At 35.2% G+C, this 19,224-nt stretch overlaps 1 protein-coding gene and 1 long non-coding RNA gene across 16 annotated transcripts in view; one reads left to right on the top strand and one right to left on the bottom strand.

The window, feature by feature from the left end:
- The window catches only part of LOC143240757 (uncharacterized), a 49,669-nt gene extending 46,337 nt beyond the window's left edge, over positions 1 to 3,332 (bottom strand). For 4 of the 13 annotated variants that reach the window (XR_013021924.1, XR_013021926.1, XR_013021927.1 and 1 more), the window contains exon 1: positions 2,177 to 3,058. The gene's annotated coding sequence lies outside the window, so the exon portion shown is untranslated. Of the gene's footprint in view, positions 1 to 487; positions 942 to 1,575; positions 1,733 to 1,882; positions 2,116 to 2,176; positions 3,124 to 3,211 lie in introns of those variants that run through there. The other 9 variants (XM_076483742.1, XM_076483751.1, XM_076483750.1 and 6 more) reach the window with 7 other exon arrangements.
- Positions 3,327 to 18,762, top strand: LOC143240759 (uncharacterized). 3 transcript variants are annotated; one of them, XR_013021928.1, is made up of 3 exons: positions 3,327 to 3,436; positions 16,546 to 16,629; positions 18,099 to 18,505. It is a non-coding gene; the product is annotated as an uncharacterized LOC143240759 (long non-coding RNA). The 3 variants fall into 3 exon arrangements; XR_013021930.1 differs by lacking the exons at positions 3,327 to 3,436; positions 18,099 to 18,505 and adding exons at positions 11,637 to 11,798; positions 18,524 to 18,762; XR_013021929.1 differs by lacking the exons at positions 3,327 to 3,436; positions 18,099 to 18,505 and adding an exon at positions 11,637 to 11,798 and having other exon boundaries at positions 16,546 to 17,275.
- The last annotated feature ends 462 nt before the right edge of the window (positions 18,763 to 19,224 follow it).

The following is a 19,224-nucleotide window of genomic DNA, read 5'->3' as shown; positions in this document are numbered from 1 at the left end:
GGTTTGATTCGCTGCAATGGACGAAATATAGATATTCCATTATGTTCCTTTACCCTAAACAACAACAGGAACTGAAAAACGAAAAAAATCAACTTTACACGTGGTGTGGTGGTCGTATTAACTTTATTCGTTACAGGCCCTTTACTTTCGTTTTAAAGTGTAAATGGGGCTTGTTTCTTTAGCTGAAGCAGGAAGATTATTCTACATATATGTGGTAAATGTACTACTGCTGTTGAAATACGAACAATGAAGTAGAAAAATGAGATCTGATCTTACCACTCCACGTGACACTTAATATGTGTTTTCATCAGGTTGTTTACGCTCCTCCAAAGAAATTATTTGACATTTCTTTGCGTTAAAGCTATTATATTGCCACCTATATTAAGTGCACTCGATGCAAACTTTGATATTATTATTTTTTACAAAGCGTTTTCACAAAAATAACCTTAATAAAAACTCCATAATAATTCTTCATTTACGTACTTACATAAAACCAAAAGTAATAGTGGCACGTGCCAGTTACATATCGTGAGAGAGTTGTTATTTGAACATGTATGGTGCATTTCTTCTCGTGCTTCTCACCTGTACGACCACCAGCGGTTCGACGACAAGCTTATGGCTTATAATGCTAAAATTAGTGGTTCGATCCTTCCAGTGGGCATGAATGTCCCATTGATCAGCTTTATGCTTAATAATAAGCAAAGAATATTTTCAGTAATTTGTTATACATTACTTTTTCGCCAAAATAAAAACTAATTAAAATAAATAACATTTTCTTTGATATAAAAATGCATACGTAAACATGGCAGGCCCGGCATGGCCAGGTTGTTAAGGCACTCGACTCGTAATGGGTGGTGGTGACTAGCTGCCTTCCATCTAGTCTTACACTGATAAATTAGGGACGGCTAGCGCAGATAGCCCTTGCGTAGCTTTACGCAAAATTCAAAACAAACCAAACGTAAACATGGAGTAATTTCTAATATTAATATCTAAGCCATAAAATAATTAGAGAAATTAAATGCACTGTTTGCTCAGGACATGTTAAACATCCATTCGGTCTCAATTTACAGTGGTTTTAAATTTCGTGCAAAGTTACACGAGGGATATCTGCGCTAGCCGTCCCTAATTCAGCAACTAGACATCCTCACCCATCGCCAACTTTTGTGCTACTCTTTTTTTCACCCACAAATAGTGGAATTCATAGTCACATTATAACTCCTCCTACGGCTGAAAGGGCAAAGCAGGTTTGGTAGGACAAGGATTTGAGCACGTGACCATGAGATTGCGAATCAAACGCCCTAACTACCTGGCCATGCCAGACCTCGACAAGATTGTTCACTTACAATATTTGGCTCTTCACACTATGTGGCATCTAAAGGATTGAATGTTCTAAAGTGAAAAGAATATTTTTCTTAAAGTTATATCTATGATGCTTCGACTCTCTTTAACGAAACCCAATAATTGCTTGTTTCTAATTGATCTGAGTAACCAAAAATATCCTGTTAGGAAATATATATTAAACTGTTTGGTGATTTCGAACCTGCGTTAGTAGTAACTAAATATATTCTAGCATACATTGTTCAATAAATATTTTCCTTGGAGAACGTTTTCTTCGAGCATGACCACTGCCTGGCGGGTAGAACGTTCGACTCAAACTATGAGGATCGTGAGCTCGTATCCTATCCCTGAACATGCTCGTCCTATATCGTTGTCGAATGGGCCAGCCACCCGAGTGTCAAAATTCTTGGCTTACAAAACTACCGGCCCACTCCAGACTAGTTAGGATTAAAGTCGTAAAGAGAAAGAGATATCATACACGTTCATTTTCATAATTCTTATATACTATGCAAAGTTTACTGGTAATCTTAGTTCTTTACCTTACCTTGAATCCAAGTGCATTATTGTACTTAGAGTTCCATTGTATTGTCCGTTGATTATAAAATTTGAAGAAAAAAAAAAGGTATCAGTGCGTCTATGTACTTATGTCAAACTTATTGCGATCAGATGAAGCATTTTCTTGTACAAACAAACATTGTTGGTAGCCTCCCTCATAGGTCCGCACAAGTATAGAGGTATTAATAAACGCCACGTCTTAATGACTATTATGATTCGAGAGTATCTTACAAAACTATGAGTAGAAACGTGAACAAGTAGGAAGTGCCCTATTCACACTTACCTTAGTGTCAGAATGTTGCAGGAAAGGAGGGCCGCCTGACGATGTGCCGTTGTCTCCACCTCCCTTAAGTGTCGGCAACTCTAATATCTTGTAGATTGAGAAACTAATAAAAAAAAACTTAAAAAAACCAGCGGGATGGATGCCATATGTAACTGTTACCAGTGCTTGGCGCATCCCAAGTTGGGGGGGAAGACAGCAGCATTCCTCCACTGAGGCTTCTCACCAGGGACAGTAAGATGAGATGGGATGTCGTGTTCGGGCAGCGAGGTCGGCTTTGTTTCCAAATTCCACCGTTACTGAATCAAAACGGGCATCACTGTTCGGGACCTTAAGACTGTTGTTGTGAGAAAGAAAAGAAAATTAAACATCTCTCTTTAAGAAACGTGGGCAGATTCATTGAAATCAGTTGTGCACTTCTCATAAAGTCTGACCTCAATAGCATGAATTCTAAGCTTTCCTACCCAGACTAACTGATTAGTCGAAGCTACGTCTCCGTTTGATGTCTTCTTCAACGTGTAAAACCTGATTCTGCATCTCCTCTCTTTCTCTCTATCTGTTAGGGGGCACGTTGTTTTCCTCTCAAATTCCATCTCTCTCCTCCAAGAATTAGAATGGCAGCGCATGCGCCGAGAAAAAGAAATAGTGAGGCCAATAACATTTGTAGTGTGGTAAATAAAGGATCGGGGGAAGGGGGGGGGGTGAGAGCTCGGCCCACAAAACCTTATCTGCCCCGCCTCCTTAGTTTGAAGATTCTTCACCTAAAAACATTTCTCCTTTCAGCATAATATGTAGCATTAAAGCTTTATTTATTGATAGAGACATTTCCACCCTGCACAACTATTTACTGCTTTAGCACTTAACCCACGCGTACGCTTCCTACACGCATCACACGAGCTTCTTGGAACATTCACGTGCTACTAGATAACACTACGTTAGCAACGAGATCGTGGGAGTTCAAAACATGTTAAGAGTTGTAAAATACTCTAACCATTACTATACAGTTTACCACAAAACTAGCTAAATAAATGAACTTACAAGTTATTTCGGCTGTCCTTTTTTTTCACCTGTGAAAGAACTTGCATAGTTATCTATCGCATCAAGACGGAATGATACAGTTGGTAGCTGTATTAGGTCATGTTTACTTTATCAGTTCAAACATAATATCATAATATTATTATTTTTCTCTGAGACGCCAGAGCCCTCTTTTATCAACCTATGATCACGGAGGATTACGTAAGAGCGAGTTGCCTTCTAACAATGGTAAACTTGTTTTCTGAAAAACAAATTAAATTTTAATACTATATCTTAGTCAGAAGGTAAATTTCTATGAAAAAAAATATCAGTAAGATTACAAAAAGAAACTATTTATTAATGATAATGAAACCTTCTGAAAATAAAATAATAAAAAACTCAAACGAAACTTTAACTTTTCTAATCAATTTATTTGTTTGTCTGTTTTGAATTTCGCGCAAAGCTACACGAGGTCTATCTGCACTAGCCGTTCCTAATTTAGCAGTATAAGACTAGAGACAAGGCAATTAGTCATCACCACCCACCGCCAACTTTTGAGCTACTCTTTTACCAACGAATAGTGGGATTGACCGTATCATTATAACGTCCCCACGACTGAAAGAGCGAGCATGTTTGGTGTGACAGGGATTCAAACCCCCTACCCTAAGATTATGAGTCAAGTGCCTTAACCACCTGGCCATGCCAGGTCTGTGAGTTTTCGAATGTTATAGATTTATATTTTTCCAGTTAGTTTTTATCTATCATTATGTAGCTAATTTATCCATTTTATCTTATGATATGAACTTTGTAATATTTTATAAACAAAAGAGGCTATTAAAATACTCATTTGTGTAATACTAATTGAATTGCTTTTTTGTTATCGTAAAAACATACATTATATACAATGCATTGTTGTTTATTTGGTTGCATAATTTGATACGACACGTGCCATACTGTAGATATTTCATGCGTAACTTCATGGTGCAACATTGTGTAATAATTTTATTTACTATACGTACTATGTATTTGACACTAATTAAAATGCTATTTTTAATCCCAATGTTCTGTATTTTCATGTCTAAAAAACAACGTTAAAAATTATGAATTTTAAAATGAAGTTGTAATCCAGCTTTAAAAGGTAATGAAACAAGAACTAAAACTACAATCATAAACTTATAAAATGTAATCCTTGCTTTGGGTCAAATAGATAAGCGTATAATGCTGTCAAAGTACGGATATAATTTGCTATTACACTACTTATAATGTTTTTATATTTTAAAAAATATACAATAATTCTAAATAAGATAGTGTATCATCTTTAAATGTTCCCTATTTTTAAGGTATAAGGTGCTTTTCGAAGCTTTGTTACATTCTCACTATGAATTGAAAGTTGTATGTCTTTTCAATCTGCTGGTTTAAGACGCAGAATGCGATTCTTAACTTTAAGTCATACATTTTGTAAGTTATCTTGTTCTAACGTGGTTTCGAAATGCAACTTAAACTGCGTTTCTCAAGTGGTAAAATTAAAACTAAAACACGACGTATAAAATCTGAGCTCGAGTATTATCTCGTGCGGGTAAATTTGATAATGTGTATGTCATATGTCATCATATGTTGTGTTTTATAAAATTACGTATAAATTTATTCAAGAGCAGTAAATTTATTTGATATTTAATTTAAGAAATCCCCCCCAAAAAGAAAATCCTTCTCGTAAATTATGTAATTAAAAATAACAGAAAATTTTAAACATTTCTTCTCTTCTCTGGTTTATCAACTTTTAGGTTACATTAAATTTATTTGAAACATAAGACTAGTCGTGGTGTTCCGTTATAGTTGAATAAAAAGTATATGATTCTAATTTGGATTTATTGTTTTAAGAATAATTGCATTCCCCTACTTTTAAAGCTAAGTCTAATCTTAACTTGTGAATTACTTATAGGAAACTGTGATTTATTTTATGTGCATTCTCAAATCAAATACTAACGATAAGTAGCGAAATAAGATGGAAGAATATCTTTATTAAGACGTTCTACGACATTGTACTGTTTGTCACAGAAAAACCTTTCACCCATGTATGCAACCTTATCAGTCTCTGCGTTGAAACGTTTTTATTAGTTTCCATCCTTAAAATTAAGTTTACTTACGATTGATTATTTCATTCCACATGGTTTGCCTTTTTTTTTAATTTCGCGCAAAGTTACAAGAGGGCTATCTGCGCTAGCCGTCTCTTATTTAGCAGTGTAAAGTTAGAGGGAAGGCAACTAGTCATCACCAGCCACTGCCAACTCTTCGGCTAGTCTTTTACCAAGGAATAGTGGGATTGACTGTCACATTATAGCGCCCATATGGCTGAAAAGGCGAGCTTGTTTGGTGTGATAGGGATTCGAACCCTCGCCCCTCGAATTACGAGTCAAGTGCCTTAACCACCTAACCATGCCTGGCCCGTTCCATAGGGAGTAAAGTAAACGTAATAAGAGTGTGTCTTAAATGGTAAAAACATAATTTAAAATTGTAATTAAAGTATAAACGTATTCATATAGATTCTATAAGGTTTACGTAGTAATGCTTTTTATTTGAACCTCTACATAAAAAAAACACTTCAGAAATTACAACACTAAAACTCGGGGTTCGATTCTCACATGCATAGACTGCACATACCCCATAGTGGTAACACTGCACGAAAACAAACGATGAAGCAAACGATTCGAGCACTTTACTCCACATTACTAAATGTTTGTACTAATGTATTTAAATATCTGTTTATATTATACTTAGTTTTAATGCAGATAAAACTCTTAAGTTACTAAAATTTTCTGAATTTATGCTGATTGCAAACGTAACATGGCATCAATTTTCTTTCTTGTGATATACGTTGTAATAGAGCAAATATGTACTGTAAATATTAGCCACTAGTTGAAAAATTGTATTCTATGTATAAAAATTAGGTACGCTACTTTATATTTATATAATTATTTATATGTGTAGACAACTTGTTTTAATCAGAAGTTATTAACAGTCAGCCAGTTTTCTTTTTAATAACTTATATCTCGTCATTACAAAGTTAATTTTAATTAATCCTTAAAATGGATTACTATAACAGTATGTGATCCTTGTTAATTGAAATGTTTAGAACATCTTTCATGTAGGAAGGATACGTAAACTCGCTCGGCTCAATTTTCAGTATTTTTGTAAATCCTAAGTGAAACTGCAAACAATATTTATTTAATTGGATTTCACTAATGTCCCTAAAAGGGGTATGCCGATAGATTCTAAAGCCTTTACAACGTGATATTGGAACCTTTCTTTCCCTTTCTAGATTCGTTAGAATAAAGTCTCAGTTTGATGTTAGTTAAAACCGACGACCAGGTAGTTTATACAGATAATTATAACATATATTTAAACCTTTGCTTTAAAACTGTAAAAAAAAGCCATATTCCTGGTACTGAAAAGAAAACTTTCAACCTTCTCAACTCATTAGGATAATCTGAAAGTCTCACGAAATAAAAATATGTATAGATGTAAACAAAAGGTCTCACGAGATAACAAAAATATGTATAGATGTAAACAAAAGGTCTCACGAGGTAACAAAAATATGTATAGATGTAAACAAAAGGTCTCACGAGATAACAAAAATATGTATAGATGTAAACAAAAGGTCTCACGAAGTAACAACAGTATGAATAAAATGTAATCTAAAGGTCTCACGTGGTAAGAACAATATCCATAAAACATAATCTGAAGGTATCACGAGGTAACAATGCAATATATAAACGTAATCTGAAGGTCTCACTAGATAGCAACAATATACACAAATGTAATCTGAAAGTCTCACGAAATAATAACAATGTACTCTTTACTTTAACGGCCCGTCATGGCCAAACGTGTTAAGGGGTGCAACTCGTAATCTGAGGGTCGCGGGTTCGCATCCCCCTCGCGCCAAATATGTTCGCCCTCTTAGCCGTGGGGGCGTTATAATGTACGATCAATTCCACTACTCGTTGGTAAAAGAGTAGCCCAAGAGTTGGCGGTGGGTGGTGATGACTAGCTGCCTCGAGTAGCTTTGTGTGAAATTCAAAAAACAAACAAACTTTACTTTAACCTTTGTATAATAATTCTAGTCTGACTGTAACCATTTAGTTTATTTTTTTGTATTTAGGATAAATAAGTTACCTTCGTACGTTAAACTGTTTCTACAGATCAAAACAAATTTACTTTTAAACCAAAAGACACACTGAATAAGTTTATTAGAGCTATGCAAGGGCGGGTCCAGGTTATTTTAAATAGTGATTCGACAGGATTGGTTTTAGCACATCCAGGGAAACTTGGCTTTAAGCATTTATGATCTCTAGAAAACGAAAGGAAGAAACAATGTTTTTGGTTAATTTAAGTTCAAGAACTGTTCGTTATTCAAGAATTTAATAAAATCACTTTAATCATGGAATACGACATTCAAATTCTATCTCTCGTTCTCTCTCTTCTAAGCATATAAAACTAAATCTATGCATGTCTCCATCAACCTGCCTTATTTCCATTATACTCTCAAAATCAGATACACTATATAAAATATCCAGTGTTTTGTACTAGAAACACTGGAAAAGTACGATCAGATGAGACTGGACTAAAATGTGTTTAGACAAGTTAAAAGCGCACATCATGTTTTCTGAATAAAAACGAATCATAAATATTTCTGTTACATTTAGTTTTACTGATTCTATTTCTTGTTTTTATAAAATCACATGACGCAATGAACTCTCTTTGGGGGTTCGACGAACCCTGCTAAACTTATCTGCTTACCACAATGTAATGGTAGCTATTCAGAGTATCAGTTCCAGAAAGACCATTTAGATCGCCCATATCGTAATTCCGGACATAAACACTAACATAGTTTCAGCTATTAATCATAAATAGTGGACGATCTGAAATTGAAATGATTCGTTCTTGTTGAGCTGGTTGTTAACATGGTTGATTTTTCTGGCGGCGAAATTTGCTCAACAATAAAATGATGTTTATATAATTTCTGCTGTATTCGTTGATTTTTAGTGTTGTTGTTGTTTTGAATTAAGCACAAAGCTTCTCAATGGGCTATCTGTACTCTGCCCACCACGGGTATTGAAACCCGATTTTTAGCGTTGTAAGTCCGCTGACATACCGTTAAACCACAGGGGAGCCGATGATTATCATTCAAGAAATGTTTTTACCATCTGAAGCTTATGCAAACTGAGGTGTCTTTTTTTTTTAGTTTCATGTGTGTTTTCTTACAGCAAAGCTGAGTCCACCGAGGGGAATCGAGCTCCTGATTTTAGAGTTGTAAATTCAAAGACTTACCACTGTCCCAGCAGGGGACTTTTAACTTCTTAATTTTGGCTTTTATTTCACTATCTGGGATATAAAAATATCTGACGCGACGCTTTAAATCGCTCATACGGCTACTTAGATCATTTGAAATTCATGTTTCTTTGTAGCTAAGCACAAAACTACAAAAATTGACTTTCTAAACTGCACCTATCACGAGTATCGAAACCCAGTTTATAAATTCGCAGACATCCATTTATCACACTGTGGGATTGAAAGTCTTGTAGTAATAGTTGATGGCTGCATTGCTTTTTTTAATGGTATTTTACAAACAATAAAATATCCATATAACTTGTACATTTTAGTATAGAAATCGGAGATACAATAACACTTTCTACTTTAAAAAAAGATACAGGAGTTTTGAAAAATAAAGTTATCTTCTTTTCAAAAGGTAAATGGTCTAATCTAATTTAAGACATAATTATTAACAACAGTTAAATAAGTTTTATTGGTCATTCAGATAAAGTTTTCTGTCTAATTTGATAGGAATTGTAATGATTTTTTCGGTCGAAAAGCACCTTCTACATTTGTTTATTTGTTTGTTCTTAAATATCACGTAAAATTACACGAGGGCTATCTGCGCTAGCCGTCCCTAATTTTGCAGTGTAAGACTAGAGCGAAGACAGCTAGTCATCACCACCCGCGGGGAAACTCTTAAGCTAGTCTTTTGATAACGAATAGTGAGATTCACCATCAAATTATAACGCCCCCATGGCTGAAAGGGCGAACATATTTGATGGGACGGAGATTAGAACTCGTGACCCTCAGATTGCAAGTTGAATGCTTTAACCACTTGGTCATGCAGGGCCGCACCTTATACAGTATGTTGGCTAATCAATTAAAGTTAGAGAACTTGTTAACGGAAGGAGGATAACCAATCAACAGAAATCGTAGCCCACAATAACTTTTAGCCAGACAGGAATTAACTGCATGGCGTTACCACCCAGGTAAATTAGAGTACGGAGAGTGTTCATCAGCTTATCTCTGCTCATACCTTTGGGCTTTTGAAAAGGAAGCGAATAAGTTAACCATGACGTCATGCTCGGATGTTTTTAATTGAATGTTTCCTGGAAGACGACTAGGACACTAGACTCTCAAGTTGGGGATAGCGAGTTTGAATCCCAGTTCTCGAACATGCTCACACCTTCAACAGTAGGAGTACATTAAAATGTAACGGTTAATTCTGTTATTCTTTAACAAAAGAGTAGACAGAGGCTCAGCTGATAAAGTCTGAAAGAAACTGTCACAAAAGTTATATTTTTAGGCCTACTTGTGGGCCAAAAGTCAGGACTTCTAGGTCAAATGCGCTACAAAGATGTATACTAAACGGAAGATACATCCCAGTGGCACAGCGATGAATCTGCGGACTCACACCGCTAGAAACCAGGTTTCAGTACCTGTGGTGGGCAGAGCACAGATAGCTCATTGTGTAGCTTTGTGCTTAACTCCAAACAAACAAACAAAACGAAGGCTTGTGATAGCTCCAAACAGAATCCTGCAAAATATGTGCATCTTCCTTTAACCTAGAAACTGCAGTTTATTTACTTTACTGAAAATGAGAATAAATTATTTAATCATTTCTTCGTCTTTATACATGAAGTAGGTTGAAGGTTTTCATGTTTAAATGTAGGTTTAATGATGTTATGATACTTGTGTTTTGAACCTAAACGGTACTTAAGAAACAAAAAGATTAAGAGAGAACATGCTAAAGACCTTCAAGGCTCATCTACATCTGTCTCTAATTTTGAAATATTAACTAGTAGCTGCCACCAACACGTTTAATCTTAATCGAGAGCGAAATTATTTATTTATTCTTAAGTACATGGCTACTCAATTGTCTACATGTTCTATGCCAATGACACATATCGAAACCCGATTTTTTGTGTCGATAAGTCTAATGGCATATTTTTGATCCACTAGGAGGTTAGCGAGATTGAGTTATATTTCATAGCACGTCCAGTTGTCCACAGCTGAAAATGCTGATTTCAGACCTACTGATCCGTAACCATCAGACTAAGTCTGGCCTTTTAAATCAGAAAACGAAAACTTTTACAGCGTTAGTTTGGATTTTTGCCCAAACATTTTACATATGTAGAATGTGACATTGTAATTATGCTTTATTTTAACGATTTTACTTTACCATTTCTAGGAATATCTGTTATTTATTATTAAAATTATGAGAAAATTGTATTTCTTATTCATTTCATTCTATACTTTTAGCCGACCATTATACTACGGAGCCGGTAATAATAAACGAGAAATTCTCTCTTTGGAGTGCGTGTGTGTGTTTTTTATAGCATAGTTACATCTGCCATGTCCACCAGTACACTTACCGCTGTAAATCAGCAGACCTTCCGCTGTCCTAGGAGGGCCAATCTTGGGATAGAAGCACCTATTTAACAGTGTGAACAGCACGTTTTCATTGTATATTTATAATTCGTATTATTTCAGTTTTCTTCGGAAGGGTAATAGAAGTGCATTAATAGTAATAAGCTTGTCTCAAGAAAATATTATGTGAAAATTCAACATTTAAAACCTGCTACTTCTGGTCAGACTCAAACTTCGGATTAAAATTTAAAGTATAATTTTAAAAAGTAATATATTACAAAATTTGATGCTTAATTATTTCGTTAACACAAAACTCACGCGCCCACATGTCTAATTTGAAGTAAATATACTTAAATCAATGAATACATTAAAAAGTAGTTTATTCCTTGTAATAATTTTCAATTTTCACTTGTTGTTTTTTATATTTGTACGTATATACAATGTATATGTTTATAAAGATTCGGGTAAATTGAAATACTTCTGCTTTAACAAGCACGTGACGTTGGATTGAAATCCGTGAAGTGAAAATACTCATCTGTTTAAGGGCATCAAAGGCGCTCAGTCCGTGTTTAGAAGCATGCTAGTTCGCTAATATTATGTTACCTTCGTGGGCACCGGATATAGAATTAGCTTCTTAGATAGAGATAAAGTTTTTAGTTTTAGCTGTTGTGTAAGAGTTTCTCTTAATTCTCTCTTTGAATAATCACTTTACACGTTACACTTTGGCTTGTCTTAAACGTATTTTAAATTTATCACACGGGCGTAGCAACTCATTAGATTCACAACTACTTAGTCAACAAGCAATAGTTACTCACAAGATTTTCCACATAGTCTATCAGCCTTTTTCCTTTTCTCCCAGTATCACAGCGGCGTGCCTGCAGTCTCAAATATCTATAAACCAGGTTTCGATACCTGCGGTTGACAAGAACAGGTTGTGTAGTTTTGTGTTTAATTCTAAACAAATAATTAATAAGAATAGTTTTTCATTGTTTTTTAGTTTTTTTTCACACTAAGAGAACTGTAAAGTGAGAGTGTAATTTTATGGATAGGGGTTTAAATTAAAATAATAAACATGTAATTATTTGCATGTAAAATTACACATTGATTTTCGACTCGTAATCCGAGTGTCGCGGGTACGAATCTCCGTCGCACCAAACATGTTTGCCCTTTCAGTCGTGGGAGCGTTATAATGTGACGGCCAATCCCACTATTAGTTGGTAAAAGAGTTGCCCAAAAGTTGGCGGTGGCTGTTGATGACTAGCTGCCTCCCCTCTAGTTTTGCACTGTTAAATTAGGGACGGATAGCGTAGATAGCCCTCGTTTAGCTTTGCGCGAAATTCAAAAACAAATAAATCATTTACTGGTAAATAAAAATATAGAGCATTTAATGTCAACAATTTCCGTTTTGTTGAAGGTTGAACAGAATGTTATGTGTTTCTTTAGGTCTGGGTAAAAAAAAAAGAAAGAGAGATAGCTCACTTTGGGGTGAAGCCAAAACTACAAGTTGTATACGTTCTCCAAGACTAAAACAAACGTTCTTAAAAATAAGAGCACGTTGCGTTTTGTACATTACACGGTCATCAATTTTGTTTTAGTTCTTGGCAAAATTGAGCATAAAAGAAGAGCATTCAGCATAGTTTGAAAAGACTGGTAATTTTCGTTTATATCATTATTATTAACATTGAGTATATAGGGTTCATGTGCATTTTAAACAGCGTAAGCAGTCTATGTTCTGATCTATTATTATTTATTGGTTCTTATCACATTTGGTAATTATGCAATGATATTGCCTTATATTGCAATACTGAGAATCATTTGATATTTGGTTTTGATTTTTAAATATTTATTACATATCAATCGTTAGACAAACAAAACAAAAACAAATAATAGTCCAGCGAACAATAAACGTCTGATGTGCGTTGAACTGTTTTCAAAAAAAAAAAAAAAGTTATTTCTATGACAAATGAGAACATTAAAGGAGCTTGTTTGTTTGTTTTTTGAATTTCGCGCAAAGCTACACGAGGGTTATCTGCCCTAGCCGTCCCTAATTTAGCAGTGTAAGACTAGAGGAAATGCAACTGGTCATCACCACTTACCGCCAACTCTTGGGCTAATCTTTTATCAATGAATAGTGGGATTGACCGTCACATTATAACGCCTCTACGGATGAAAGGGCGAGCATGGTTGGTGTAACGGGGATTCGAACCCGCGACCATCGGATTAAGAGTCGAGCGCCTTAACACCTGGCCATGCTGGATCACAGTAAAATAGTTCAGTTGGAAAAAAGTGACCAAGGCCAAGTTTGTGTTGGAGATACACACTAAGATTCTATACTTTTCAATACAATGGATTTAAGTATGAACCCAGAAAGCTATCAGGGTTAATTTTATTTGGTTTGAATTCTCCACTCTCACGTGACGGTAAAAAAAATCTATAAATCGAATTAAATTTTCAAATTTAAATTGATGTTCTTGCGTTTTTATACTTTTAATGTTTAATACCACTAAAGACAGAGGGAAGTTCTCACGACGTACACTTGAAATATCATTTTTATATTTTTAATGTTTAATACCACTAGAGACAGAGGGAATTTATCACGACGTACACTTGAAATACTGTTTTTATACTTTTAATGTTTAATATCACTAGAGACAGAGGGAATTTATCACGACGTACACTTGAAATATCGTTTTAAAAGCGAAAACAATAAAAAGTAGTGTTATGACAAATTGGGCACCAGTTTTGTTTTGTTTTCGCGTCATTAATTTAGTAAATATTATAATTGTAACAAATTTAATTTTTCGCTAATGTTAGAATTTCTATAACATTGTGCAGCAAACATTAAACTAGCAGTGCTCACACTGAACATTATCATTCAAGAAATATAGAGTACACAATTTGGTTTGGTTCGAATTTTGCGCAAAGCTACACGAGGACAATCTGCGTTAGCGATACCTAGCAGTGAAAAGCTATCACCATCCATCACCAAATTTTGGACCACTACTCCTTTACCAACAAATAGTTAGATTGACCGTATATTATAAAGCCCAATCGGCTGAAAAGATGACATGTCTAGTAGGAGAGGGAGTTGATCCCGCGATCCTCAGACACGAGTTAAGCAGTGCTCCCAAACCACCTGGCTCTGCCGGACTAACAATTTTAAGAGTTACAGACATGTTCACAATAACCCGTAATGATGAAAAAACCTGCTTGTAAAGAAAATTATATATTTTAAAACGACTGGTAAAGAAAGCACTAATAGAGAAATAAACAACGTGTCGACCTTCTTCGGTCATCGTCAGGTTCAGAAAAGAAGAAAGGGTTGCTGGCCGATAGCTGACCACATGTTTGAAGGCGGTTGTGTGATTGAGTGTAGGAATGTAGAGGGCGTGCTTAGATGTTGGATTATATTTATTAGTATAGGTATAAAGGTGTTCCTTTGTATTGGTTTATTTTGGGCTTGAGTTGTTGTATAAGTAAGGCTTCTTTAATTTTGCGTTTGTTTATGTTTGTTTCTTTGTTTGGTATTTGGGTGTTTTCTATCGTTATGTTGTGTTTAGTTGATTTGCAGTGTTCGAAAACGTGTGAAGGTGACTTTGTTTTCTTTGAATCTGGTTTCCATTTTTCTACTTTTTTCTCCGATATAGAAGTCGTGGCAGTTATCACATTGTATTTTATAAATAATGTTGGTGTGGTGTTTCTCAGTGTAGTTTTTACATAGTATAGACCTTAGTTTTGTGCCTGGTTTTTTGAATAAATTTGGTGTTAACTAGAATGTCATATTTTACTTTTAGGTTTTGCCAAATGTTGGTTATTTTTCTGCTGATGTCGGGAATATATGGTATGCAGCAGTATACGGTTTCGTGATTTTTTAAATCGTGGGATATATTTACTTTTGTTGGTTGATTTTGCTTTTTGTCTAGGTGCGTGTGTATAATGTTTTCTACGGTTTATGGAGGAAACTTGTTATGTTGATGAAGTATTGTTTTATTTTGTCTAATTCGTCGTTAATTTTATGTAAGACAAAAAACAAAATCAACTAACAAAAGTAAATATATCCCAAGATTTGAAAAATCACGAAACCGTATACTGCTGCATACCATATATTCCCGACATCAGCAGAAAAATAACCAACATTTGGCACAACCTAATAGTAAAATATGACATTCCAGTTAACACCAAATTTATTCAAAAACCGGACACAAAACTAAGGTCTGTACTATGTAAAAACTACACTGACAAACACCACACCAACATTATTTATAAAATACAATGTGATAACTGCCACGACTTCTATATTGGAGAAACAAGTAGAAAAGCGGAAACCAGATTCAAAGAACACAAAGTCACCTTCACACGTTTTCGAACACTGCAAATCAAATAAACACAACATAACCATAGAAAACACTCAAATACTAAATAAAGAAACAAACGCAAAATTAAAGAGTTTTACCTATACAACAACTCAAGCCCAAAACAAACCAATACAAAGGAACATCTTTATACCTATACTAATAAATATAATCCAACATCTAAGCACGCCCTCTACATTCTTACACTCAACCACACAATAGCCTTCAAGCATGTGGTCAGCTACTTGTCAGTAACCCTTTCTTTCTTTGTGAACCTGACAATGACAGAAGAATGTCGAAACGTTGTTCGCTCCTCTTCATAGTGCCTTCTCTATCCATACCAGCCGTTTTTAAATATATAATGTTCACAGTAGCAACATACTGAGAAAGTTAAATGCCTCGAATGCCATGCAAACCATGGCTTCAAATATTTTATTAACCTCGACCTTACACATGTGCGTGTATGTGTTTGTCTGTTTGAATTTCCGTGTGCGTATCTCGAAAACCGATAGATAGAGGCACATGAACATTTTAGAAAAGATAGAAAGTTAGTGTGAAAAAGTCCTCCCCAAATTTAATCTGGATCTAAATATAATCCGGATTTTGGATTACTCTATATCATTTTTTTTTTTATAACGGGGAGATAGGGCATGAAAGTGGATTTGTGTAACAAAACGCTGTAAAGTATGATCGCACTGTTATCAAACTTCATGAGCACATAAAGGTCAAGACTGGCTCCTCATCTCACTACAAAAAATGATCCGGATCGATGATCATTCTGGACCTGAGTCGGACATTCTAAGTTTTCGAAAATAAAATTTGACGTTATCCAACATAAACACGTGCAGTCTCAAAAAAAAAAAAGCGGCGAGATGAAGATATGCAGTGTCTGTGATTAATTTTGTTACATCACTGGTGCAGGGCGTGGCTCAGCGGTTAACGTGTCGGAGTGAAGAGCTGGGTTTGTATGGTTCGCGTCCCGATACTTACAGCCTATAAAACCAAAATCATGCTCCAAACTTTGCGGCCGGTGGGTGCATTATAAGAGCAACAGTTAAATCTACCTATTCGAGCTGATAAGAAGCAGATTGACTAGCAGCCTTCTTTTCTAGTCTATCACTTAGTTAGGCACAGTTAACGCAGATCGTGCAGGGCTATAAACAGATAAACACTAACGTTGGTGACGTCATCACGCCTCCTAGCTTTGATTAATTTAAAAAAAATTAACTTTAAAACAGATTTCTTTACTAGTTATTTTAGGTATTTCATAAAATTCGTTAATACGGATGGAGTTACATTTCTTACATGACCCATTTTTTCCTTCAGTTCACTACGGTCAATAAACATATACAGAGAGAGAAGCGGGAAAACAAGTGCTACAGTAAGAAATACAGTGGAGTCACTGATGTGGTAAGCAAGTATTTGACACCCTTGAACTTGAACGGTACCTTATGCAACTCATGGACCAGAGACCACAAGTCCATAATTTCGGAATTCTGGCTTGTAAGAATCACCTGCCGCCTACAGAGCAACTCCGAATGAATAGGGAAGTGACTATCACTTGTATAATAATTCCATATTTGAAAGAGTCGAACGTGTTCAGATGCATATCACAAGCTCAAACCTCGAACCTTCGAATTCCATAGTATAGAATATTAACCACTAGGCCACATGATAAAGAAAACTCGCTTTCTTTTGACATTGGTGTATTTCCATAATAATTTTGCTTTAAAATTATAAGTTAGAAAAAGAATATGCATAATATTTCGTAACTGTAAAAGAAACGTTCACTCTGTTCTTGCATTATTACACTAACTACTGTTCATTTACCGATTTTACACAGTAATGTGTGAAACAAAAAGAATTCTCAGCTAAGCATACATAAAATGATATAATATTTAAATATTCCTTACACATGAAAAAATCGAATTTTACAACACATACTTACTTATCCCTAAACGTTAGTTCCTTATTTTTATGTTTTATTTATTTTGTCTACTTCTTCTTCATTTTGGAGAGCAGTCATTTTCCAAGAATGTCCCACATCTATATTACCTTTCACTGCCTGCTTTCTATTATTTTTATTGTTTCAGTTTGATTGTTTTGTCATCTTTATGAAGTTCTTCACGTGAGACGGTGTGTCCCTACCGCAATGTGAGTCCTACTTTCGCAGCCACCTTCGAAACCTAGGGTACATTTTATATCCCCCACTATAGCCTGTACCATAGGATCTTTTCAATTGATACAGTGTTTTTTGCTTTTTAATTTAGTTTCGGCTGGGTTTTGGTTATAACAAACTATATCATAATTAATATACATGGTCAGCCAAAAGCTACTATACAGTTGATTCAGTTGGTATTATATGGTTGGTACTGAAGATAATATTATGAATATAATCGAGATAAATTTAATTATTGATTGCGTGTGTGTGTGTTTTCTGATAGCAAAGCCACATCGGGCTATCTGCTGAGCCAAACGAGGGGAATTGAACTCTTGATTTTAGCGTTGTAAATCCGTAGACATACCACTATACTAGCGGGGGCTATTAATTGCGGTTAAAGCACCCGACTCGTAATCTGATGGTCGCGAGTTCGAATCCCAGTCATACAAACATGCTCGCCCTTTCAGTCATCGGGAAGTTATAATGTGACGTCAATCCCACTATTCGTTGGTAAAAAAGTAGCCCATGAGTTGGCGGTGGGTGGTGATCACTAGCTGCCTTCCCCCTAGTCTCACACTGCTAAATTAGAGATAGCCCTTGTGTAGTTTTGCGCGAAATTCAAAACAAACAAACAAACAATTCACCTTGTGTTTAAGAAAACAGAAATAAATCAGATGTTTACACTATAATACTGATAATTCTTGTTTTTTATTCATAGTATGACGATCTTCAAGCGTTAAAGAAGAAAGCTCTACTGGTTTTTGGCATGCTACAAAACATATTATATAATTCTTGAAAGCGACTTAAAATTTCAAGTATATATCGCATGCAAACAAATCTGTGTCAATAACTTCATTATATATTTTCTAGCTTTTAATGTGAATGAAAATGTTCTGATATAACATTATTTTTCGAATTAAACCATTTTTTGTTGAAAATAATGTTTGAAATATTCAAAGTAATCAGTATAGAATTATCAGAATTGTGCTTTCATGAGTTTCGGTCTCTTCGAAATGTTGTGTGGTGTACATTTCATAGTTGGGTGTTGAAACAACGTAAAAAATTATGCAAACGGGTAGAACGAATGAATGTTTAAATTTCCTGCTCACGAACAGCGATAAAGACACATACGTTTGTTGATAGGTGTCACTGGCTTCCGTCCCGTGATGATGAAAGATTTAACAGTTGACAGCCACGTTAGTGACCTCCGGTTTGTGACCGTCACGCAAGCTCTGTGCCCGATATTTCTTGAAATTCCGTGTTATATAAATAGTTATAACACAGGGATGCGATAAAAACTGACACGAGGAACTAAAACAAATGGAAGAATATGAGAAACCTTTTAAATACTACATCTCGAAATAAACTCATACAATAGTGTAAAGAAATAAAAACTGTCGTACAGCAACAAAACAATTACCTTGAAACACTTCGTGTTAAACACAGTTGTACAGCAACAAAACCATTACCTTGAAGAACTACATGTGAAAAACTGTTATATAACAACAAAACCATTATCTTGATAAACTATGTGTTAAAAACAGTTGTACAGCAACAAAACCATCACCTTGAAGAACTACGTGCTAAACACAGTTGTACAGCAACAAAACCATTATCTTGAAAAACTACGTGCTGAAAACTGTTGTACAGCAATGAAACCATTATCTTGAAAACTACGCGTTAAAAACAGTTGTACAGCAACAAAACAATTGTCTTCAAAGCTACGTGGTATAAACTGTTGTACAGCAACAAAACCATTCTCTTGAAAAACTACGTGGTGAAAACTGTTGTACCGCAACGAAACCATTATCTTGAAAACTCCATACTAAACACAGTTATACAGC

Source organism: Tachypleus tridentatus, chromosome 13 (assembly GCF_004210375.1).
Source record: "Tachypleus tridentatus isolate NWPU-2018 chromosome 13, ASM421037v1, whole genome shotgun sequence".
Lineage (NCBI taxonomy): Eukaryota > Metazoa > Arthropoda > Merostomata > Xiphosura > Limulidae > Tachypleus > Tachypleus tridentatus.
The sequence above is the reverse complement of the archived record's forward strand: the minus strand, read 5'-3'. Positions and strand labels throughout refer to the sequence as shown.